Source organism: Vicia villosa, linkage group LG3, assembly GCF_029867415.1.
Source record: "Vicia villosa cultivar HV-30 ecotype Madison, WI linkage group LG3, Vvil1.0, whole genome shotgun sequence".
In the NCBI taxonomy this organism is placed as follows: domain Eukaryota; kingdom Viridiplantae; phylum Streptophyta; class Magnoliopsida; order Fabales; family Fabaceae; genus Vicia; species Vicia villosa.
The window spans coordinates 98,914,223-98,941,986 of NC_081182.1; the positions used below are offsets into that span (position 1 = coordinate 98,914,223).

The following is a 27,764-nucleotide window of genomic DNA, read 5'->3' on the forward strand; positions in this document are numbered from 1 at the left end:
GACAATCATTCTCGACTAATTGACCGACTGAAATGAGATTACTAGTGAGACCAGGCGAGACAAAAACATTTGTTAGAGATGAAGAAATATCACCAGTGGCTGTGATAGGCAATTGATTTCCATCAGCAGTATGAATCTTGAGAATTCCAAAATAATTTTTGATATTCGTAATAAATTGGGCATTGTTGGTCATGTGGTTGGAAGCTCCCGAATCAAAATACCAAGAGGAAGAAGGTTTACCTGAGAATCCGAGAGCAGAGAATGCTGAAACGATCATTTGTTGAACCATTTCAGGGGTCACCGTGGAAGTAGTAGTAGTAGAAGCATTTTGTTGAACCGGTGCTGGATTGGCTGAATTGTTCGGAATAGATGAACCAACCGAGGCTGTAAAAGCTGTGACGTTTCTCTTTGGTGGCCTTATTGGACATTCCTTAAGAATATGTCCGTCTTTTTTGCAATAGTTGCAGAACTTTTTCGGGCAGTTTGAAGCGTAATGTCCCAATTGCTTGCAACAGAAACATTGAACAACACTCATGTCATGACTTCTTGATTTTCCCCGTGCTACATATGCCACTTGAACAGTAGATGATTTGTTATCTTCAATGATGGACTGCGTAAGGAGACGTTGTTCTTCACGTAACAGATCATTGAAACATGTATCTAATGATGGTACAGGGTTTCTATGCATGAGACTGGACTGAATGCCTTCAAATTCTGACCTCAATTTCATAAGAAATTGATCTTGTTTAGTAGTTTCATGAACAGATTGTACAGAACTAAGACCCTGTAGGATTCAAATTGCATAAACTATATCGGTGTATTCAGCCCACAGATTCATGAATTGAGAGTAAAAATCAGAGATCGAAAGACTATCCTGTTTAAAGACAGCTGTGTCGTGTTCAAGCTGGAATCTTCGAGCGGCGTTGTTCTGATTGTAGACTTTCTTCAAATAATTCCACATTGTTGCTGCTGTTTTGTAAGGTCGAAGATTCAGGACAATGTTGGGATCAACAGAACCTAGGACCCAGGACATGACTTGAGCAACTTTGACTATCCATTTGGCATGTGCAACTTTATCTTTGTCTTTGTCAGGGGCTGTAGTGCTGCCATCAACATGACCTCACAAATCTTTTCCAGTGACGAATATCTCGAAATGGAATGCCCAAACTGAGTAGTTTTTGCCATTGAGGCGAACCAACAAGACTTCATGCTTTTCGGTAGTCATGGAAATAGGAATTGAACAAGAATAAGGGGATAATTTGGATTCGGAAACAAATAACCGAGAATTGAAAAAGAAGAGAAAAAAAAACGAGAACGTGAACAAAAGTGAAACAGATCGTGAAAAAAACAGACTAGGATCGTGAAAAAAAACAGACTAGGTTCTTGGATTTTAACCTAAGCTGATACCATGTTAACTAAGACAAAGGTTTGGACAAAACTGTTATTCTTTTCATTCTGATTTCACATATAAATACACGATTATTTCCTAAGCTGTCATATTTACATTTACAGCTAATTATACTAATTAAGAGAACTAGTTCACCGACCCGTGCTTCGCACGGGTATATTTAAAATAAAATTATATTTTTTATAATAGTTGATATTTAATTTTGGGTTAATAGTCATTTGCCCCCCTGCAATAGTAGCGATATTCGGTTTACCCCCCTTTTAAAAAAAAATTTTGTTTTACCCCCCTGTAATATTTGGGTACCCCCTAAACGTGTAAAAACCAGGGAGTAAAATCAAAAAAATATATTTTACAGGGGGGCAATTTTCCCTCTTGGGGGGCAAAAGACTTACAATTTTAATATTATAGGGGGGAAAACAAATTTTTTTTAAAAGGGGGGTAAACCGAATATCGTTACTATTGCAGGGGGCAAATGACTATTAACCCTTTAATTTTTTATAACATATAAAATTATTTAATAGGCCATAAATAGTTTTAATTAAAATTAATATAAATTTGAATTATAACAATAAAAAAGAGAGTAAGGAGTAATAATGATGGTGGCGTCTATGGTGAACCATCAAATAAGTGATTCACGGTGTACCATTAATATGAATGATCAGATTAAATAGTTGCACTATATCTTACAATATACCACCTACATATGAAAATTGAAGATTAAATAGTTGCACTATATCTTACTATATACCACTTATATATGAAAGTTGAAGAGGGTAGATTTAAACAAAATTTGGGTTCAACTACCATCGAATATTATTGTATGTGGAGAAGTGTAAATATAATGAGTAATAATCATGGTGGCGTCTATGGTGAACCATCAAATAAGTGATTCACGGTGGACCATTAATATGAATGATCAGATTAAATAGTTGCACTATATCTTACAATATACCACCTACATATGAAAATTGAAGATTAAATAGTTACACTATATCTTACAATATACCACTTATATATGAAAGTTGAAGAGGATAGATTTAAACAAAATTTGGGTTCAACTACCATCGAATATGATTGTATGTGGAGAAGTGTAAATATACTCATTTTCTTTACTAATAATTCTAAACCTTGATTAAATCTAAAAGTATTTTTATTAGGTTTCACCGATGAGGGACTTAATTCATCCCTCACTCTAGACATCACCCATAATCATATTATAGAGAAAATAATAAAAATTAAATTCATTATTACTTCATCACTGTAAAAAAAATTCAAAAAAAGGAAAAAAACTATTAATAGTCCAAAGAATTTAGAATGATAAACATTTTTAAATCAAAGAACTATTTAAAAATTAAAACGAAAAAACTTTAATCTAATGATTTTTCAGTCTAATAGATATTCTCCAAAGAGAATTGAATAGTTAAAAAATCATATATTACGGAAAGTTAAATAATAAAATGTTTATTCCAATTTTCATTTTAAAAAAGGATTTGAGTGTATGTGCACAATCTTCTGACCGTTAATTTTATAAAAATAATTAATATTATTTTCCAATTCCATATATTTAATTCATTTGAATTATCTATTATATTTTTCTGTAAAATTGCTCATATAAAATTTTTAAACATATTTTATATATTAGTGTAACCTTTTAAATTTTATATATTTATATTTATTAGAACTTGTAATAATAATTCATTTGGATTATAAATTATTTAGTAGACATTTAATTTATACTACATAGAGGAAGATATTAGTTAACATTTAATATATTCATTTATTATTAGTACATGGATGAATATCACTTACAAATTATAATATCGGTTCCAAAGAAAATAAGATAGGCTTTGTCTTTTTATTTTTTTATTTATTGTACCATATTTTTTATATTCTATTATTTTTGAATACGTATTTGTTTATATACGCAACAGTTGCACATGTCCTTTATTTTTTTTATAGTGACAATATGTTATGTATTTATAAATTTAAATTAAGAGTAGAAACTAATTATTTTTCATCAATTAAAAATAAAATTATTTATTAATTAAAAATATTAATTAAGATAGTTAAATGGAAAATAAAAACCTATTTTAAAATAATTAAGTATTCTTCCAATTAGTAATGATGTTTTAAAATAATTAAGTATTAGTATATTATTAATAAAAAATTATAAAATGGACATTATGATATTAACCATCAAGTCTAGGTTGTTCTCTCTTTTGTAAATAAAAATTCTAAAACTTAACTCAATGAGCTTGTCATAAGAATATTATAAACTAATAATTTTTAAAGTTTATAGATATTGTTCAAAAAATTAAATATAATTAAAATTGATATTTTGAACTACTGTTCAACCAAAATATTGATTTTATTAATAAATTATAATTGTATTTTCTTGAAATTAATTTAACATTTTAACTTTGTGCTCAATAAAGTTTTTGGTATATAAACAGTGAACAATAAAAGTTGTAACCGATTAATTTATTAATTAAAATTTTCATTAATACAATTAATGAGTTAATAATTATTGTTCATTTAAAAAAAAATGAATGATCATTATTAGAATTAAGTTATGTAATATGAAAAAGAAATTACATATATTTATATCACTAAGTCATTGTGTAAATCAGTTATTTTTAATTGAGTTTAACTTAATGATATAAATATATATAATTTCTTTTTCATATTACATAACTTAATTTTGTGATTGTGAAGAGAACATAGATCACCTGTTTTTCTTTTGCAGGGAAATCGACCCAATTTGAAGGGCAGTACTCCAATGGCTCGGCATTTGTAGACAATCTATGAGGTGGAATGATGAAGTTGATTGGATGGTGGCAGAATCCAAAAAGAAGGGGCTCAGAATTCAAGTGCTAAAAATGGCATTAGCTGAGACGGTTTATGCGATTTGGAAGAGTAGAAATAATAAGATTTTCACTCATAAGGAGCATAATCAAAGGATCTATGAGGAGATTATTCAGAATGTAAAGATTCTGAGTAGTTTATATAGGAAGTGTACACATTACACAATATGCATAATTAAGTCTACTTTATAAGATCTGGATCCTCGCGGCGATCAGTGTGTAAAAATTGTTTTTAGATAATGAGAATTTATTGCTTTGAGTCTAAAAAAAACTGATTTAGTGCAAATAAAATAATATATTTAAGAAAAACTATTCTTTTTTTTCAAAAACTTTACGGGATATAAAAAAAATGACTTACATATACATAAAAAAATGAATAAAATAGTCAATAACTATCACATATTTTTCATATAAAATTTTCTCAATTTCATTACGGCTAATGAAAGATTCCACCAAACACAATTTATTTTAATATTAATCCCAAATGCTTGCATATTGTTTAAATATCATACAATTGAGCTTGTTTTAACTTTCATCATTTCATAGTTGCTCCTCCACTTGCTCTATATGGTGGCGTTCATCCACTTTAATTACTTGTGTTATTTTATAAACTACTTATATATTCATAAAAAACACAAAGCATACCTAAATTATATAAATTATTTATACCATCAAAATAAAATATAATTCTCAAGCAAAACGTTGCTAAATTATCTATACCATCAAAATAAAATATAATTCTCAAACAAAACATACATAAATTATCTATACCATCTAAATAAAATATACCACTTAATCAAGATTTTGATACTATATATAAATATATAAATTATAATTGATAAGAGTTATAAATTATAATTACGAATGAGATACAAATCCATAATACAAATATACAATAAAAACATAATTATAGATTATGATTATGAATGAGACAGAAATGCACAATACAATTACAGAAGAAAAAAAATTCTCTTCTACCCACAAAGTACAATCTCTTCCATCAAAGCATTCTCTTATGAGCTGAGAGGTTGTAGAAAAGACATATTTATAGTCAATCAACAATTTTAATTTGATTGAAATTGAAAAGTTTTCAATTTTTATTACAATTTATTGTAGAATTTATACATAGTAATTTTATGCAATAATTATTATCTTAATTTTGTCATTATTATAATTATATAACGTCCAATATTTATTTGTATTCTTAATACAAAATTTAATTTTTGTTAAATTTAGAAAACTTATACTTAACATAAACAGTTACATTTCTATCATTATTATTCTTAATTTTATTATTATTATTATATTTAATATTATTATTTATATTTAATATTAATATAGTATCAAATTAATAAAAGTTAGAATTAAGGTTTGTATAATTTATATTATTTATATGAATAAAATAATTTTTATATAAAGAATTTTAACACAAAATTTTAAAGTATAAAAATATGAATACTTGAACAGTTGAACTATATTAAGTTTAACATCTAAATTATAAGTTAAATTTAAAAATTTTAACTTATTTCTTAATTTAAATTTTAATTCTTAACATTTTTTAATTTATAAGATTTATTTTTAAATATAAAGAATTTTAACACATAGTTTTATAAGTATATATTTTTTATTTCGTATCCATTATAAATTATTTGTATAAACTTATTTATATTTGTTTTTATATATTTATATATTGTATTATTGTTATTTTTTATTATTATTATTAGTTAATTATTATATATTATATATTATATATTATATGTATAATTATTATTAATATGTGTGGTTGAATATTATATTATTATTTTTATTATTTTTATTTATCTTTAATATAGGATTAAATTAATAAAAATCAAAATTAGAATTTTACCATGGTGACATGTGGCTAAATTCTTTTTAGAGATACTACCAAGGTGACATGTGGCTAGGGTTGCCATCATGACAACCTTGGATTTATATATACTAGATCGCCGACCCGTGCTTCGCACGGATATATTAGAAATAAAATTATATTTTTTTAGTAGTTGATATTTTATATTCTATTTGCATATAAAATAAGGTCATTTAAATTATATTTGTAAGTATACTATTAATTTTTTAATGTGAAAAATAAGGTCATTTAAATTATGTTTGTAAGTATACTATTAATTTTTTAATGTGAAAGCATATAAAATTATCTTATATGTCATTAAGATTATGTATGCAATTATACTATTAATTTGTTAATATGAAAGACAATAAATTAGAAAAAATTTACTATGATAATTTAAAATGTATAAATGTAAAGAAATAAATATTAATTAACTAAAAAATAGTATTTAATACTTCTTTGTAAACTACATTTAATATTGTATTAATATCTATCTTCACAATCATCAATAGTCACCAATATATTCAACCCTTCCATAGAAATAACCCTTGATATGACAACATATAGTTGTACATGAAACAATTCTTGATATGACAATATATATAGTTGATATACCCAACATGTTTTAGTGATTGTCCTTGACTTTTACTAATAATCGTATAAATGAAACAACCAAAAGAAATTTGTGTCTTTGAAATTTGAAAGGAATTCTTTTATCAGAAGGATAATATAAAATAATTAATTAAAAATATAAATTTTAAAATTGTTACTCAAGTTTGTTTGTCTCTCGGAAGTCGTCACATTCATATATGTAGATTCTTTTACATTTATGTAGACACAATGGATCATCTCATTCTATCCATCCTCTCTTTCAACCGAAACACATGCAATTGTTTAGAGAATTAAAAAAAATGATAAATAGAATAAGAGAAATAAAATGTTAGAAAGAGATAAAGACATAAATGTGAAGGAGAGGGTTGGAGAGAAAATATTAAAGGAGATGATCCAAACCCATATGTAGATGTAGATTTGTATTTTTATTATTAAAACGATTGATTACACTTCAAGACATGTGATATGTATAAGACCATGAACCAAGACATATGAAAAAATTTATACACAAATATTAATTACACTGTTTATGTAAAACATCATAGAAGAATAAATTATACATCTTTTTATCTAACATGTACATAATCTTTTGTCCAAATATACACTTCTGTCCATAATCTTATGTCCAAATATAATACATGTTTCTTCAATATACACTTTATATGATTTGATTTATAAGATGAAAGAGGAAAAAGACATAATGATATCACAAAAATTTGAGAAATCGTTATACTTATTCTATAATACTTAAATGTCTAGAGAACTAAAACATTACACCCATAAAATAATAAACTAACTAAATTATATTAATAAAATAGAACTTTTATTGATGCATATATTAGAGTTAAAGACCTTTACTTATGTGGCGACATGAACGATCATTTCATAGAACTCCCAAGCAAGCAACAATGATGCAACACAAATTTAAGATCTTCTCTTGATTCAGATCATCCAATAAAAGACAATTAGATAGAAAGTTCAATAGTAGACAAAATGAAATTGTATCAATATAAAAGAGAATTGAAAGATTTATAATATAATAATTTAAGTCTCTATTCTGCCACAAAAACTAATGGTAAGAGAAACTAAAATTTTTACAATACAAAATTGAAGAGCACAACCAACAATTTATATGTAGAACACTTTGATAATGCAATATCAAAAATATATATACACAATGATAATTGAAAGAATAATAACGAATAATGACTAATTAAATCATTAATTAAAATGTATATTAATAGAATAAATAAGTAATTATAATCATAATAATGAAAGAATATGCGTTACAAAATATTAAAAAATGTAATTCATAGGTTAAGAATATGAGTTACACAATATATTTATTTATTGTGTCAAAAGCTTGTAGTAATAATCTAATAAACTACAACAAAATAATAATAATAATAATAATAATAATAATAATAATAATAATAATAATAAGAATAATAATAATATAATAGTTTGAGCTATGTATTCTTCCTCTATAAATTATAAAATTAACAATTTTTAATAAATACATTTGTACTATGATAAATTATGAATATAATTTTTTATTTTAATAATAAACTATAAAACTAAATTTATTAAATTAAAAAAATATTCAAGTAGATAATTGAAATTAATAAAATTTTAAATTAATAGTATAATAATATTTAAAAGTACAATGGTAGATTTTAATAAAATCTTGTACTAATAATCTAATAAATTTTAATAAAATTTAATTTAATATATTCGCATATGTGATTTTTCTTATAAATTATAAAATTAAAAATGTTTTGATAAATGAATTTGTACTATGTTAAACTATGAATTGAATTTTTGAAATATATATTTAAATATAAAATTATATTTATTAAATGATAAAAAGTTTCATATAAGTCATTATTAACTCATTTATTATGTAACGTTCAGGAAATTAATAATTTATTAATCTTTTTATTATATAACTTCCATGGGTTAAAGGTATTGTAAAGTTTTTTAAACGAATTTATATTTAATATATTTTGTATATTTTTTTTATTACTTCTCTATTATCCATTATTTATATAAAGGATCGTATCACATAAATTTATGAGTATAAAAATGTGACTACTAAAACTATATTAACTTTAATATTTAATTTAATATTTAATGTATTATTTAAATTTAAATCTGAAATGTAGAAGAGAGATATTTAATTAGATTTTACATTAATAATTTAATAATATTTAAAAATAGAATCGTAGATTTTAATAAAATCTTATACTAATAATCTAATAAATTTTAGTAAAAAATAATTTTATATCTTGGCATATATGATTTTTCTTTATAATTTATAATATTCAAAATGTTTTGAAATGGATTTGTATTTAATATATTGTAACACCCCGTACATATATGTCTAGAATAATATGCGGTGATGCTATAAATGGTACAAGAAACATACATAAGCGATAAAGAAAAGAAATTAAAATCATATACAATTCAAATATCCAACTGAAAACGTATATGATTGGCTTGTCTTCAACAATGCACAGCAGAAAAATAACGTCTGACTAGGTCTTCCTGCCAATTACTTGTCCACGGTCTTCAAGGCAGTCCATCAAGAAATCCATCTACTTCTAACCTGTTCCTGAAAAATAATAATTGGAATGGGGTGAGATTACTAAATCTCAGTGAGTTCCCCTATCTTACGGGTTCGCTCGGTTCTACAAGGTGCATGCAAACAAACAGATTCACCGAGAATCCAGGTTTCCTCACGGTCTGGTACAAGTACATACAAGGATACACCACCATTGGAAGTCCCTTAACTATCCAAGGAGGCGTTCAATAAGACAACAATTCACAATATGCAAACTCACATCCTTATGTGAGGAATCAAGGAGTTATACCCATCTGACTAGGCTACCTCTGCCACGTACCCTCGGTGAGTATCCAAGTACATATATGTCGAAAGACTTGCACAAGCACACCGCACGATGAATTCGGGTCATTCCTATATGGAATTCCACCCGAGATGAGTTAAGTTGTACCATTGCCTACTTGGCATTTACAACCTCATCACCAAGCACGCCAGTGAGTTACCAAGTGGGAAACGCCATTAAAGACCCCGGTCTTGCTTCCACTGCAATGGTATTCATCCTCTGTACGCAGGTGAGTAAACAGGTGCAATATGTCCTTTTCGACGTACAAGCCCACCGGGCGAAAGCCTAGTAACATTGTCTAATTGACGTTACTAGAGGCAAGTAATTCAGTGATTGCCTATGTGGCATCACCCACTTACCATACTAATCACGCAGGTGAGTTACCAAGTGGGAAACGCCATTAAAGACCCTCACTTGCTTCCACCGCAATAGTAGCTCAGGTAACGCAAAATATACGGATATAGACACGTATATACAACAGGCATAAAAGCCAAATCATCCATGGTATATAATACATATCATAAACGCCACACGGGCTACCAATGGGCATCCACATAGTGGGTAAGCAGGATTTACTATCCTAGTAGTACGGTTATACTCCGATTCACGCATATTCAACCAAATCAAGTTCACAAAATCAAGCATCCGAACGTCCAACCGGAACGACGGGAAAACAATTTACATTGTATTATATGCACATAATATTAGACAAAATCCATCGTGTAAATATCATGTCATTTGTACATACTCGTCACATGTGAGTTAAATATGTTTCGATCATGGAATATATGAAACATAATCAGAGCATATAATTATTTAGAACGTACATGGATACACATTAGTCTCATAACAAAGAGGCTTTCGATTCCCGACATGGAACGGAATCGCACTCGGGGAATTAAACAAACATTCTTAATTCTATTAATGTTAATCCAACATCATGTAACTAAAAGTCCATTTGCTATAAATTTTAAATCAATTAAAAGCATTATATCTAAGCACATTCATAAAGATCATTAAAAGACCTTTCCAACGCTTCCGACCGGGCTTTGTTTCGAGTTGTAGAACTCAAGTTATGGTCAAAACAATAAAGGAATAATTTTCTGTCAGGTGCAATCGATTTGCACCAGTGTGCAATCGATTGCTTGCTGAACCAGAAGCGTAGAAAGTCAATTTTTCACAGTGCAATCGATTGCTTGACCCCTGCAATTGATTGCTTACTGAACCAGAAGCAAAAATCATATTTTTCTTGCAATATACCAGTTCCAACATGTAATACGGTGAACTAACTTTTTATCAATCGAAATGTCGCGGTAAGCAAGAGTCGCCACCGACTTTTATTTTATCCAAACAAATTCGGAAAGGCAAAAAGAAACAGAAAAAAAACCTTTTTAAAGAAATCTAAGTTCGGGGGGTAATTTATGCAAAGGGAAGGTGTAAGGCACCCTTTGCATCCATGGTTTTCCATGGGCTCTTAATTGCTTTGCTTGCTCGTTTGTCTTTAGAAAAAGTAGATGAAAGAAAAAAAGTGGACTTTAGCTCGTAAATGAGCGTAGCCAGTTTTTGAAGAATTGTGAGAAAGAATATGAAAATTGAGCATTGCAAGGCAATTAGGGGCAATTACCTTAAACTCAGATGATAGGTCTCTTTTTAGCCTTTCAGAATGAAAGGGTCAATCCTTGCCATAAGAGGGCAGGAAGCCTTTCGTTTGGAGGTAGAAGGGTCATCGAAATATCCTTTGCCATAAGACTGTCCCATGCCATAGGAGGGCGGGTAGTCTAAGGTAAGGATCAGAATAAGCCTTATTCGTAGGCAGCCAGAAGATACCTCAGCCTTTTTCCATAGGCAACTTCCGAGGGTCGAGGTCATATTTGTGTATCGAAGGCAGCATCATTTTAGGGTCTCATGACCTTTTATCGAGGCAACATGGCTGAGGTATCCTCATATTCGAGGGACAGGCTATTCTGCAAAACACAAGGCAACAAGGCAACAGGCAACAGGCAACAAGGCAACAGAGAGGGTTACCCAAAAGCGTGCGTGTGTGCACCAATCACGTGTAAATTAGTGAGGCTAATTCAATTTAAAGGTTGTCACTCCCTATTTTACTAACCACGCATTCAAATAATATAATCAAAACAGATATGGGGGAGGGCAATTGTAACCAGCGGATCCCTTAATAGGGTTTGACACAAGTAATAATTAAGATTTGAGTTTAGGGTTACCAATTATTCGTAGTCTTGGCAATTGACAAACCCTAAAAAGGTGGGAAAAATAGGAAACGGGCATTTGTGAGTGGATTATCAGTTCAGCCATAAACAGGGTTAACCCTAATCAACAATAAAAAGATGAAAGAAAAAGAAAAAGAAAAAAAAATATAGAAACTTAGCTTAGATTTGATCTGATAGGGTTGGCAGAAAGCCTCGAAGTTAACCCTGAAAAATGGCAAAGGCTGAGGAAAGATGAAGGCAAAACAAGCCCCTGATTTTAAAAGAAAACAAAAATAGACTTTAATTTTAAGGTACTTAGCTCTGGGTTCTTGATCGGGCGCGTTGTCGGAGTGAACCATGTCGATAACCCTGAAAAGGCAAGGCACAAAAGAAAGAAAATATTTTCAGTGTATGGAATGATCTTCGTAAACCCTGATTAGGGCACAAGTTAACCCTGGTTAATAGAATAAATAAAGATCAATTTAATTATTGGTTTTCAACCCAATTAATTAAATCGATGCAAATAAAGTGTCGATTAAATCACCTTAACCCAAAAATTATAATAATTAAATTAATGAATTGATTTAAATTGTTAATTTAAGTAAACATGTTTTAAAGTATTATTCTAAATGAACCAAATAATTTTAAAGTATTTAAATTGTTAAATTAAAATAACTATCAAAATATTTTGTCATTTTTTTGAAATAAAGTTACATAAAGAAACTATTTTTAGAAGAACTTTGGTTAAAAGAAAAGAAAGAAAAGAATAAAATAAAATAAAAGGTAAAAAAAGAAAATTAAGAAGATTTAGAAAAAGAAGGCTTAGCTACGCTTCTGTGTGGGAGGACTGAGGGTCTATGGTGATCTTGCAAGGCTGTGGGCGTTGGATCTGATCTATGTGTGATCCCAGGGCTGTGATGCGAAGGTGCATCATATTCCTTCATGACCTGCATACGCTGGATCCTTAAACAATGATAACCTGGGAATTAAGTAAAAATAATACGCAAGAGGCAGGGATCGAACCCCTGCCCTTGCGGTGTAAGGCCTTAAAACACATGTCCCTTCCACTGGATCACGGTCCTTATGCTGTTAACATGATCATTTAACATGATAATAATAATAAAAAAACGATACACTCAGAATTCAAAACCCAGAACGTGCGCAGGCAGTCTTCTTCTCCGTTGGTTTTTAAGAAATGCAGGAACTCCTTCGGCAATGGTTTTCGCATATGGCTATGATACCTGTGAGTCCAATTCTTAACATAAATTAATAACGAACACATACAACAATGTGAAATTGCGCTCTGATTACAGTGGTGCCGTTTGTTTCGTGTAATTTGGCCAATATCGAGAAGCCCCAATTCGAAGTTCCGCAACCCTAACCATGGTGGATTAGTGTACCTGTGCTTAAAACAAAATTGAACAATCCAGAATGCTTTCAAACATTGTTGTGAACACAAATATGCAATTTAATTACGTTAAATATGCATGGATTATCGAAATTGATTTTGAAAGAAAGTTGCTAAACCGTGAACGCTACAATAGCGATTCTGGAAACGTGAACGATTTGCAATGATCCAGTATGCTTCAGAGAAGGTCGAGGGATTGATCCAGACGTATGGAATTTCTTGAATCGGAACAGAATTTGATGTGCACCTTCCACTCTTGTTCAAGTTTTTTTCCAATGGTGTTTAGGTCCCCTTGCGGCCAGAATCCCCCTCTGTTGCACGATGCTTGCAAGTGGTTTAATGGGGTTAAGATACTGCAGGAGCTTTTGATTTGTATTGTATGGTTGTTGGTAAATTGTATGTACAGGTTTGGTGTTGCAGTGATGATAAAAAATTGGTGTGGAAAATATGTACTTGAATTGTCGGTGTACGCGAGTATTGGTCAAAATAAGGGTTAATTGTTAGTCTTTTATAAGAAAAAATTAGGGTAACAAATAAGGTATAAGATGATCAAATATCAATCAATGATTAAAATTCTAAATTAAAATATAATCTGAAATTCGATGATTAATTGATATTTTCCTAAAAAACATACTTGTTCCCCAAGATGATAAAAAGTGCTACTAATAGAGAAAATATAATTCAAAACATTTTTTTTGGATTTTTAAAATATTTTATGATTTTTGGTGATTTTTCGACTAAAAAAAGCATAAAAGTGAAAATTGACTATTTTTAAAAAATACATATTTAATTAGTGCGAAAATTAAATTAAAATAATGAAAAATGCAATTTTTATGATTTTGAATAATGGAAATAAAGTTAGAATTTAAAATTAGAAAACAAATAAAAAAAGAGAAATGTTAGAAGTGAGATTCGAGCCCAGGACCTCTCGCTCATGTACCTTTTAACCTCAAATCCTTACCATCTATACTACGTCACTTATTCGAAATAAAATGACGTTTGCAAATATATGCGGGCAAATTTTGGGGTATGACAGCTGCCCCTGTTCAATTATCTTTAACCTGAAGATGTAGAGTGGTTTGTATGCCAGTCGGTATCTGATGGAAGATGATTGAACACTAGAATACCAAGAAATTTGCCCTAGCTGAAGTAGGGACTTTTGTCGGAGATGGGCTTGAAGATGCCATCCAGGTGTTTCGAGAAGATGTGTGATGGAGATGGGCTTTAAGATGCCATCCGTCTTGATATACTTGAGAGTCAGAATGTGTCGTACGTTAGACTGGGTCTAGCTTGCATCCTCAGATGTCTGGAAAACCGTGTGTTAGGTCGAAGAATAAGTCGTGCGTTAGACTATTTTCAATTGCATCCTCAGATGTCTGGAAAACCATGCGTTAGGTCGAAGAATAAATCGTGCGTTAGACTATTCTCAATTGCATCCTCAGATGTCTGGAAAACCATGCGTTAGGTCAAAGAATAAATCGTGCGTTAGACTATTCTCAATTGCATCCTCAGATGTCTGGAAAACCGTGCGTTAGGTTGATGGATAAGCCGTACGTTAGACTACCCAATTTGCATCCGTAGATGTCTGGAAGACCGTGCGTTAGGTCGAAGAAAAGATCGTATGTTAGACTATTCTCAATTGCATCCTCAGATGTCTGGAAAACCGTGCGTTAGGTTGATGGATAAGTCGTGCGTTAGACTACCCACTTTGCATCCGTAGATGTCTGGAAGACCGTGCGTTAGGTTGAAGAATAAATCGTGCGTTAGACTATTCTCAATTGCATCCTCAGATGTCTGGAAAACCGTGCGTTAGGTTGATGGATAAGTCGTGCGTTAGACTACCCACTTTGCATCCGTAGATGTCTGGAAGACCGTGCGTTAGGTCGAAGAATAAATCGTGCGTTAGACTATTCTCAATTGCATCCTCAGATGTCTGGAAAACCGTGGGTTAGGTTGATGGATAAGTCGTGCGTTAGACTAATCCGATTTGCATCCGCAGATGTCTGGAGTGCCGTGCGTTAGGCTTTGAATAAGATTCGAATCTTTGTAATGTACCTGTCAGATAATATTTACTTGGTAACAATGTCAGTTTTATGCAATGTTTATGATGTATGTAATGAATGAGATGGAGTTCTCAAAATAAATGGAACGCTTTGTATGTTATGTATGAATTGTAATCGCCTGCAATGTATGAATATGCATGTGATGTATATGATGCATGACTGATGTTGTTCTGAGAAAATAAATCTCTGTATCATTGTGATTTGATCTTGTTTTGAAGAGATGTAGCCGGGGATTTATGACTTCTGCTTGGGGATGAATAGTAATTTGATGGATCCTGACTGGGGATGAAAGATATTAGTAAGCCATGTTGGAGAAGAACAAAGTGTCGGTGGTGTTGAAGATGTCAACTCTGTTGGGGATCCATGTATTGGTCGAGACGAGTATGTTTGAAGATATCTTCTTGAAGGATTGCTCTGTGGGGATGTGATTTTATGAACCTGGCTCTGTGGGGGGACATGGGTGTCTTGAGAGTTGCCCCCAGTATTATAGCACTTGCCATTCCTGGATCTGTGTTGATTAGAACATGCCAATGAGTATTGATCGAAGATGTCAAACTGGACTTGCATAGACTTGCCCCAGATATTAGGGAATTTGGAAAGATTCGCCTCGCGAGGACTTCGTGAGATGTGCACTATGGGTGACATGCCCCTAGCAATTATAAACTTAGGACGATGCCCCTGACTGTTTTTGCTTTTGAGATTCTCGGAATCTTGCCTTGATTGCTCCAGATTGATCGGGAAATAGTTTGAAACCCACTTGGGATGTATGCCTTTTGATTGTTAGACATTTGAGAGATTCTCGGAATCTTGACTTGATTGTCCCATATTGATTGGACAAAACATGTCATGCCCCTTGTATACGTAGAGACATTGCTTCTCGGAGTAATCTTGTCTGTCGGGATAACTTTCAGTCATTAGTTGTACCATGTGCAAGTTCTTTCTGATGCTAACATTTGAAATTATGTAGCAAAATATGTTTAATAATGAATTCATGAGATGCAATGCATACGTTTGTCTTGAGTTTTTTGAAAAACATTTAAAACAGGAGATGTGAAAAGCGTAATATTTATAAAAACATGATATTTGTAACAGCGTGATGTTTGTAAAAATGAAATATCAACTCAACATTTTTGGTAAATCTTAAGGAGTCAGGGTACCTTTTTGATGACAATATGCTTTCGAGCTAACCATGCTTCAATTAGGACTTTCAAGGGTTGTAACGTGGCTTGGTTCGCGGTTTAAGAAGCAAAGGATAAAGTCTCAAAGTTTATTTATACCCACCCCTCTTCGTGATGATCTTCAGTCCTAAACTCAGTTAATCCGACTTATGCATTCAGGTTCCAAGAGATTTCTGAATTTGCGCCTTTGATAATGTTGATGGTTCGCAAGGAACGAGAACTTTTGAGATGGCAGTCACTTCTTCCTTTTGGTAGTCACATCATTGTGTTGTTCAAGAATTTATTGACTTCTCTTTTTTCATCTTTTTTGATATCCCTAACTTTTGCCTGAACTGTCTATTTTGAGCTTACAGTCAGCGGGATGCCTTGATTTTTGCCTAAGTCGTCTTTTGATTTTTGACTTAGCAGGCTTTTCTTTGTATGTATATTTTTTCGTTTTTTTTTAAAGATATTGACTGCTTTGTTTGATGATTGATGAACCATCATTGTCTTTTGATTGACATCTCCAACACTTCTTTGATGTGTGCAGATGAACGCTTGTGATTGAAACCTTTGTTGAAAGGTGTACTGAATGATTCTCTTAAAATAGAATGCACAGTTAAATTAACTGAGAACTACCCTGCCCCAGGTTATGATCAAGGGTTTTAATTAGTACAAGAAAGAAACTTCTACTTCTTAGGCTCAAAGGGGTTGACAAGGGATTAACGTCCTTATATCTCCACTGTTTAGGAATTGAAACAATGCCTGTACATCGTCAGCATAGTCCACTCAACAGCATACTGTATGAGGTTGCGGTATCGTTTTCGTCATCCTCCCTCAAAAGGCTTACAGCTTTAGCAGGAGTTGAGTATCGTAAAACATATGCAAAGTAGAGATGCAATTAAAATGAGTGATAGCGAAATAATTTTTTCAAGACAAATATATGCAATGCACTGATGATGATTACTAAAACAGATAATGTCTATCATGAGTCAAATGTTTAAACAAACAAAAAGGAGACTTGCAAACGAAAGTATATCTAATGATCCAAAAGTTTGTCCGTCTAGACGTCAATCAGTCTTGCCATGAGTAGGCATAGGAGCGGGGATCACCACAGGGGTTTCAGGAGGGTTGGATTTGATTTCTCTGTCATTGATCAGATCTTGAATCTTATTCTTTAATGTCCAGCAATTGTTTGTGTAATGTCCAAGACTGTTGGAATGGTACGCGCACTTCGCATTGGGTTTATAGTAGGTGTTAGAATTCGTTGGTTCGATTGCCCTGAGCTTCTGGATCATATGAGTGAATTAATTGTTGTGACTCAGTTGTCGTGATTCCATTATCGTGACTCAGTTGTCGTGACTTTGTAGTCGTGATTCCATTATCGTGACTCAGTTGTCGTGACTTTGTTATCGTGACTCAGTTATCGTGACTCAGTTGTCGTGATTCCATTATCGTGACTCAGTTGTCGTGTTTCCATTATCGTGACTCAGTAGTCGTGACTTTGTTGTCGTGACTCAATTGTTGTGATTCCATTATCGTGACTCAGTTGTCGTGACTTCATTGTCGTGGTCTTTTCTGATTTGAGTGTCATGATTAAATCTTTAATGGCACGCTTCAACGGTCTACCATCCTTTACACCATAACCAGGCTTGTTCGAATAATAGGCGCATCTCGCATTGTAATTGTACCCCAAGAATAGGAGTGCCTTCAATTCTTCTTGCCCCTTGGACAAGTTCAGGATCAAATCTTGAAACTGGGCATTCTGAGCTTGAAGGTCTTTGACTGATTGCTTGAGATTCATGATGCTGAAATAAACAGCGAGGAGGTGAGAAACCTGTGGTGTTAACCTGTGATGCAATGTTATGAATGCAGATGCAATTATTTTCAAGGATCTCTGGAAATTTAGTTAGCAACGTTTAAAAATGATTTGGTCGCTTCTTCGTCAGGAGAAATCTAAATTTTGTCTTTGAACGCCTTTCTTTGGGAATCAAGCTCACCATATCGAGTGGGTCATCGCCTCTGATTCGGGATACTTGTAATTTGAAAGTGTTTGGCTAGAGGAAAATAAATCCTCTTACCCTTTGATAGGTACTGAGTCTCTGAATTGGAAGGCATGTGGCTAGAGGAAAATAAATCCTCTTGCCCCTAGATAGGAATTCAGTCCTTGATAAGAGCACCTGAAATTGCGCGCCCTAAATTCCTAGGATCCTTGAAAGGGTTAGTTAAATAATGTTATGCTTATGATGTCATGATGTCATGATGTTATGAGAATGAAGTTCGTTAGACTTAGTGCGAGATGGTAAGGACAAACAAGTCCTTTCAACAAAACCTGCGAGGAAATGAAGGTTAGTAGTGAACACAAACAAGTCACGCAAGTCACACAAGTCACGCAATTTTTGGCTTAAGGCTTGCATGGAGTCTGATCAGGTGTCCTTCCCAAGGGTATTTCTATGGATAAGGAGATTTCAGCAACGGGTTCTACAAGTTATCCAGAATTGTCAGCCCTTCTAAAGCACCCTCGGACATGATGCATTTGCACCATGCAATGATACTTTGAGAAAGAACCTATCTGAATTGTAGCATCGGGTAGCGACTAGTTCTTAACATTTGTCAAGAGTAGTCCCCCCACTACGTTCCTAAAGGCCAGGATGGGTTAAGGGTAACTAAAGGTCCTTGAGTTCCGGCGCACCCACAGACACATACATAGACCTCCCTCATTTGAGAAAGGTGTGCATATGCTATGGAGTCCTAGCTCAAGTGTGAACTTCATATTGACTCATCTCCCACATATGTGAAAGAGGTCGCCATGACTATGCCACTCCTAATCTTAAGTGTACTTCAATCCGGGTGTAGGATTCGTCCTTCAGTTAATTCCCAAAACGCCCCTGAAAAATAAAACAAACAAAGCAAACAGTAGAAAACATTTAAGTGAATCCTAAACTTTTAAGGTAACCCCTCTTTTAATCGAAAAGTCCCCAGCAGAGTCGCCAGTTCTGTAATACGGTGAACTGACTTTTTATCAATCGAAATGTCGCGGTAAGCAAGAGTCGCCACCGACTTTTATTTTATCCAAACAAATTCGGAAAGGCAAAAAGAAACAGAAAAAAAACCTTTTTAAAGAAATCTAAGTTCGGGGGGTAATTTATGCAAAGGGAAGGTGTAAGGCACCCTTTGCATCCATGGTTTTCCATGGGCTCTTAATTGCTTTGCTTGCTCGTTTGTCTTTAGAAAAAGTAGATGAAAGAAAAAAAAGTGGACTTTAGCTCGTAAATGAGCGTAGCCAGTTTTTGAAGAATTGTGAGAAAGAATATGAAAATTGAGCATTGCAAGGCAATTAGGGGCAATTACCTTAAACTCAGATGATAGGTCTCTTTTTAGCCTTTCAGAATGAAAAGGTCAATCCTTGCCATAAGAGGGCAGGAAGCCTTTCGTTTGGAGGTAGAAGGGTCATCGAAATATCCTTTGCCATAAGACTGTGCCATGCCATAGGAGGGCAGGTAGTCTAAGGTAAGGATCAGAATAAGCCTTATTCGTAGGCAGCCAGAAGATACCTCAGCCTTTTTCCATAGGCAACTTCCGAGGGTCGAGGTCATATTTGTGTATCGAAGGCAGCATCATTTTAGGGTCTCATGACCTTTCATCGAGGCAACATGGCTGAGGTATCCTCATATTCGAGGGACAGGCTATTCTGCAAAACACAAGGCAACAAGGCAACAGGCAACAGACAACAAGGCAACAGAGAGGGTTACCCAAAAGCGTGCGTGTGTGCACCAATCACGTGTAAATTAGTGAGGCTAATTCAATTTAAAGGTTGTCACTCCCTATTTTACTAACCACGCATTCAAATAATATAATCAAAACAGATATGGGGGAGGGCAATTGTAACCAGCGGATCCCTTAATAGGGTTTGACACAAGTAATAATTAAGATTTGAGTTTAGGGTTACCAATTATTCGTAGTCTTGGCAATTGACAAACCCTAAAAAGGTGGGAAAAATAGGAAACGGGCATTTGTGAGTGGATTATCAGTTCAGCCATAAACAGGGTTAACCCTAATCAACAATAAAAAGATGAAAGAAAAAGAAAAAGAAAAAAAAATATAGAAACTTAGCTTAGATTTGATCTGATAGGGTTGGCAGAAAGCCTCGAAGTTAACCCTGAAAAATGGCAAAGGCTGAGGAAAGATGAAGGCAAAACAAGCCCCTGATTTTAAAAGAAAACAAAAATAGACTTTAATTTTAAGGTACTTAGCTCTGGGTTCTTGATCGGGCGCGTTGTCGGAGTGAACCATGTCGATAACCCTGAAAAGGCAAGGCACAAAAGAAAGAAAATATTTTCAGTGTATGGAATGATCTTCGTAAACCCTGATTAGGGCACAAGTTAACCCTGGTTAATAGAATAAATAAAGATCAATTTAATTATTGGTTTTCAACCCAATTAATTAAATCGATGCAAATAAAGTGTCGATTAAATCACCTTAACCCAAAAATTATAATAATTAAATTAATGAATTGATTTAAATTGTTAATTTAAGTAAACATGTTTTAAAGTATTATTCTAAATGAACCAAATAATTTTAAAGTATTTAAATTGTTAAATTAAAATAACTATCAAAATATTTTGTCATTTTTTTGAAATAAAGTTACATAAAGAAACTATTTTTAGAAGAACTTTGGTTAAAAGAAAAGAAAGAAAAGAATAAAATAAAATAAAAGGTAAAAAAAGAAAATTAAGAAGATTTAGAAAAAGAAGGCTTAGCTACGCTTCTGTGTGGGAGGACTGAGGGTCTATGGTGATCTTGCAAGGCTGTGGGCGTTGGATCTGATCTATGTGTGATCCCAGGGCTGTGATGCGAAGGTGCATCATATTCCTTCATGACCTGCATACGCTGGATCCTTAAACAATGATAAACTGGGAATTAAGTAAAAATAATACGCAAGAGGCAGGGATCGAACCCCTGCCCTTGCGGTGTAAGGCCTTAAAACACATGTCCCTTCCACTGGATCACGGTCCTTATGCTGTTAACATGATCATTTAACATGATAATAATAATAATAAAACGATACACTCAGAATTCAAAACCCAGAACGTGCGCAGGCAGTCTTCTTCTCCGTTGGTTTTTAAGAAATGCAGGAACTCCTTCGGCAATGGTTTTCGCATATGGCTATGATACCTGCGAGTCCAATTCTTAACATAAATTAATAACGAACACATACAACAATGTGAAATTGCGCTCTGATTACAGTGGTGCCGTTTGTTTCGTGTAATTTGGCCAATATCGAGAAGCCCCAATTCGAAGTTCCGCAACCCTAACCATGGTGGATTAGTGTACCTGTGCTTAAAACAAAATTGAACAATCCAGAATGCTTCCAAACATTGTTGTGAACACAAATATGCAATTTAATTACCTTAAATATGCATGGATTATCGAAATTGATTTTGAAAGAAAGTTGCTAAACCGTGAGCGCTACAATAGCGATTCTGGAAACGTGAACGATTTGCAATGATCCAGTATGCTTCAGAGAAGGTCGAGGGATTGATCCAGACGTATGGAATTGCTTGAATCGGAACAGAATTTGATGTGCACCTTCCATTCTTGTTCAAGTTTTTTTCCAATGGTGTTTAGGTCCCCTTGCGGCCAGAATCCCCCTCTGTTGCACGATGCTTGCAAGTGGTTTAATGGGGTTAAGATACTGCAGGAGCTTTTGATTTGTATTGTATGGTTGTTGGTAAATTGTATGTACAGGTTTGGTGTTGCAGTGATGATAAAAAATTGGTGTGGAAAATATGTACTTGAATTGTCGGTGTACGTGAGTATTGGTCAAAATAAGGGTTAATTGTTAGTCTTTTATAAGAAAAAATTAGGGTAACAAATAAGGTATAAGATGATCAAATATCAATCAATGATTAAAATTCTAAATTAAAATATAATCTGAAATTCGATGATTAATTGATATTTTCCTAAAAAACATACTTGTTCCCCAAGATGATAAAAAGTGCTACTAATAGAGAAAATATAATTCAAAACCTTTTTTTTGGATTTTTAAAATATTTTATGATTTTTGGTGATTTTTCGACTAAAAAAAGCATAAAAGTGAAAATTGACTATTTTTAAAAAATACATATTTAATTAGTGCGAAAATTAAATTAAAATAATGAAAAATGCAATTTTTATGATTTTGAATAATGGAAATAAAGTTAGAATTTAAAATTAGAAAACAAATAAAAAAAAGAGAAATGTTAGAAGTGAGATTCGAGCCCAGGACCTCTCGCTCATGTACCTTTTAACCTCAAATCCTTACCATCTATACTACGTCACTTATTCGAAATAAAATGACGTTTGCAAATATATGCGGGCAAATTTTGGGGTATGACACAACACATCCTAATCCATCCCAATCCAAACCTTAACATATAAAACAACCCCAGGCACAATTTATCAGTATAGGAGCATGATTTTCAGCATTTAATCAACATGCAAAGGATTTATCACAACCTAAACCCTTATTTCCCAAATCATGCATTACTCCCAAACTCTACCCAAGGTTCTAACTAATGGAACTCACCTCAAGCTTGAAGATTCTGAGTTGTAGAGGTGAAGATAATAACAATGCTGCTCCCACAATCCTTTCTTAATCAAAGTTTTGCTCCCATCATCATCAATCCCGAAATCCTTATATTCATACATTCAGCATGGATGACTCAACTTCAAACCAGATTATATCCATCAATATAGTGCCTACAAATGCAAACCATATATGCAAATCGTAGAGAAACTCGTAAGCTTTCCAACGAGACCAGGATTAGCTCAATCGGAGTTACGAGCTGAGAGATATTACCTTTTTGGTGAAGGCTGTCCCATAGGTGCGAAAATGGAAAGTTGAACATAAGTTCTTCTTCTTCTTCCATGCCTCTAATTATCTCTCTCTCATAAATTCTGGTTTGCATTACTATTACCCAAACATGCCCTTATAATGATATACCTTTTCCTTGGACCAATTTGCCCTCCAACTAAATGGTATTTACCAAGATGCCATTTAGTTCAATTCCAAACAAATCCTTAATATCACTACTAAGCCTTTCTTTAATCCTTCTTAGTGTATAAATATACATGGTCAGAAAATATGGGGTATTACATATATTTTGTGTATATATATATATATATATATATATATATATATATATATATATATATATATATATATATATATTACTTCTCTATTATAAATTATTTATATAAAAAATCTTAACACATAAATTTATGAGCCTAAAAATGTGACTACTGAAACTATATTTAATTTATAATTTAAATTTTTAATGTATTATTTAAATTTATATATGAAATATAGAAGAGGGAGATTTAATAACATTTTACATTAATTATTATTATTGTAATTGAGTGATGGAGTAGTTATGGAATATGAACAAAATGTTTAAAAGTTGGTGCAACAAAGAATAAAAATTATTATTCATATAAAATTAATATTTGTATTAAACGATTATATTTAAAAATCTTAATAATAATAATTTTTGTGTGATCCAAATCGTGAATATTTATAGAATAAATTTTAGTCCCGTATGAAAATTAATACTATGAAGTAAAGGAAAAATAATGACTTATAGGATTACTATTTTTAATTTATTTTAATTAATATAATAATTTATTAATATTTTTAGTGGAATAACACTTAATAAATGTTGTAGCTGGTATTTTCAATATTTAAATGTTTTTATTAAGAGGTTAAAGGTAGTGCACTGACAGTGTAAAAAAGTTTTACACTGTCATCCAATAGAAACAAATCGTTTTGCCATGTCATATAATTTTTTTAAAAATTAAAGTCTGATTTATCCTAATTCATGGTTGTGATTGGTTGACAGTGTAAAACTTTTTTACACTGTAAGTGCATCACCCATTTTCTCTTTAATTAATACAATTAATGAGTTATTGATTATAGTTTTTTAAAAAAAAATAATGGTTAAAGTTAAATTGAAAAATAACATAAAATATTTATATTTAAATAAATTCAAAAAATATCTAAAGTGTTTATAATAAAATATGGGAAAAATAATGATTTATAGAATTTTATTTTTATTTTCTTTTGATTGTCATAATGATTTATTAAAAAAATTTAGTACAATAATACTAAATAAATATTGTACTTGATAATTTTCATATTCAAATATTGTAAAAAAATTCATTAAAATTTTATTATAAAAAAATTTATATACTCATTTAGAAAACATGTAATTTTCTATAAACGTATTTAAAATAGCATATCTTTTTTTATTTTTTTATTTTTGTCGAGTAGAAATTATAAACACATTTATTTTATTTGTAATGTTTATATATTATCATCAATATAGTATATCAATTACAATTTTTGTATTCATTAAAATTAAAATAATTTTCATATTTGTGATTTTTATTTATTATTTAGAAAACTAAGTAATTTATAGTTTATATAAAAAATATAATTTTAATATTAAACAGAATAACTAAAAGAGAATAGTTAAAAAATTATTAAAATAGAATTAGGATTATAAGGTAAAATAAAGTTAGTTGAATATAATAGTGTTAATTAAAAATTGTATTATAATAATTATTTTTTTATTATTAAATTTTTTTTAATAAAAAAATGAGAATTAGGATAATAAGATATAATAGTGTTAGATGAATATATTATTATTGTCATTATTATTATTATTATTATTATTATTATTATTATTATTATTATTGTAGTAGTAGTTTGTTATTATATTATTATTATTATTGTTATTTTAATATTATTATTAGTTAGATATTATGTAGATTATTATTATTAACAATATTAATGGTTTAATTTTAGAGAAAAAGGGTGATGCACTGACAGTGTAAAATATTTTTACACTGTCAACCAATCACCACCCATGTATCTAATTAAACCATTTTTTATTTAAAAAATATTTAATGACATGGCACATTTATTATTTTCTATTGGATGACAGTGTAAAATTATTTTACACTGTTAGTGCACTACCTTTTAACTCTTAATTTTTATTATTATTATATTATTTTTATTATTTATTTATTTATTTATTTTAATATAGAGTTTGTATAATTAGGGTTTGTATTTAGAATTATCATCGAATGACATGTGGCGAGGATTGTTAGCAAGATGACATTTGGCGAGGATTATTATCAAGTTGACATGTGGCTAGGGTTGCCATCATGACTTCTTTACATTTATATTAAGTAGATAAATATTACAAATAAATGTACAATCTAAACATAATTATTTCTAATAATTTGTTAATTACTGCCCATGATTTTGTTGACAAATACTCCCAGCCTAAATTATACGGTGCGAGTGCGATGGAATGGTTGAGTTTCAGATTGGATCTTTTATCCTCTACCATATTTGCTATCTGCTTGGTTTTCTTGGTATCTTTTCCAAGTTCAATAGCTGATCCTTGTAAGTATTTCAATTTTAATTTGTATACATTAACTTATCATTATCATACTCACTTGTAATGACATTAGGGCTAAAACATCGATTTTTTTTTGTGTGCAGGCATTGCGGGATTGGCTGTGACATATGGGATTAATTTAAATGCTGTACAATCTAGTTTGATTTCGATTCTTTGCAATTTGGAGAACAAAATTATATCTGTAGAAAGAATACTTTAGTACACCTCCATCCCAAGTGAAGCGCCTCTTGTAATAAAAGACAATCAACCAGATCTTTCTTGGCCATCCTTCGGAGAGGTTCATATCCACGATTTACAGGTACTACACCGTTCAATAACAAGGCTCAAGTGTCTGTCAAGTTATTTTAGATTGCATATATCCTTAAAGAAGGCATTGTACAGGTTCAATATGCCCCTCACTTGCCTCTTGTTTTACGCGGACTTACATGTACTTTTACTGCCGGAGCAAAAACTGGCATTGTGGGAAGAACAGGAAGTGGAAAAACAACTCTAGTGCAAGCAATTTTTAGACTTGTTGAGCCTGTTGCAGGAAAAATATCGATAGATAACATCAACATCTCATCGATTGGAATCCATGATTTACGTTCCAAACTAAGCATAATTCCTTAGGATCCAACAATGTTTGAAGGGACTATCAGAAGCAACCTCGACCCGCTGGAAGAGTACACTGATGAACAAATATGGGAGGTAATTTGTTAAATCATTTTTTCTCGATAAAAAAATAAATGATCCCTTTATGCAAATTATACGAATTAATACAGTTTAGGAAACATGTTAGGCTCTTGGTATGTGCCAACTTGGAGATGAAGTGAGAAAGAAAGAAGGAAAGCTTGACTCTCAAGTTACTGAGAATGGAGAAAACTGGAGCATGGGACAAAGACAGTTGGTTTGCCTCGGCCGTGTTTTACTTAAGAAAAGCAAGATATTAGTGCTTGACGAAGCGACTGCATCAGTTGATACAGCGACCGATAATATTATTCAGCAAACAGTTAAGCAACATTTCTCTGATTGCACAGTCATTATCATTGCTCACAGAATAACTTCAATCCTCGATAGCGACATGGTTTTTGTTTCTCAGTGACGGTATGGACATGTTTTTTCATTCTTTATTTCTTACTACTTTTCTACTCATAATTGTGAGCATGATATTTTTTTCATATTGATCCTACAGGACTTGTTGAAGAATATGATTCACCGAAGAAGTTGCTTAAGGATAAATCGTCGTCTCTTGCTCAATTGGTTGCAGAATACACAAGGAGATCAAACACTGGTTTTGGAAGTTGAGAGGTGAAACTGAACAGAAATTAAACTAGACTAGAAGTTTTAAGTTTGAAAGATTGGTGCAAAATTTAAGAATAATATATGTTTGTAAGTGTTACTGAAGCTTATATGTTATAAAAGAAAGTGAGCATTTGTTTGAATTATACTAAGTTAAATTTAGGTTAATACATTAATTATTAATTATGTTTGTGGTCCTCCTAAATATCTCAAATTTAGATTTTAATCCATCAAAATATATTACATGATATAAATAGTTAACTATAGTTAATCTTAGTTGTTGTAACTGAGTTAGTTTAGCTAAGTTAATGATTATATATATATATATATATATATATATATATATATATATATATATATATTGTATTCTCTTGTACATTGAACAATAGAGTAATGCAATGAATATACTCCATTTCATAATCTCTCTCTTGGTATTCCAAAGCTAACATGGTATCAGTTTGAAACCTCTTTTTTCGCGCTTTTTTTCTTTCTTCTTCACGCCTTCATCTTCTTTGCTGCATCAC

General features: G+C 31.5%; 1 pseudogene; it reads left to right on the forward strand.

Moving 5' to 3' along the window:
• Positions 1-27,246, forward strand: part of LOC131658639 (ABC transporter C family member 3-like) — a 49,487-nt pseudogene extending 22,241 nt beyond the window's left edge.
• Positions 27,247-27,764: the final 518 nt, after the last annotated feature.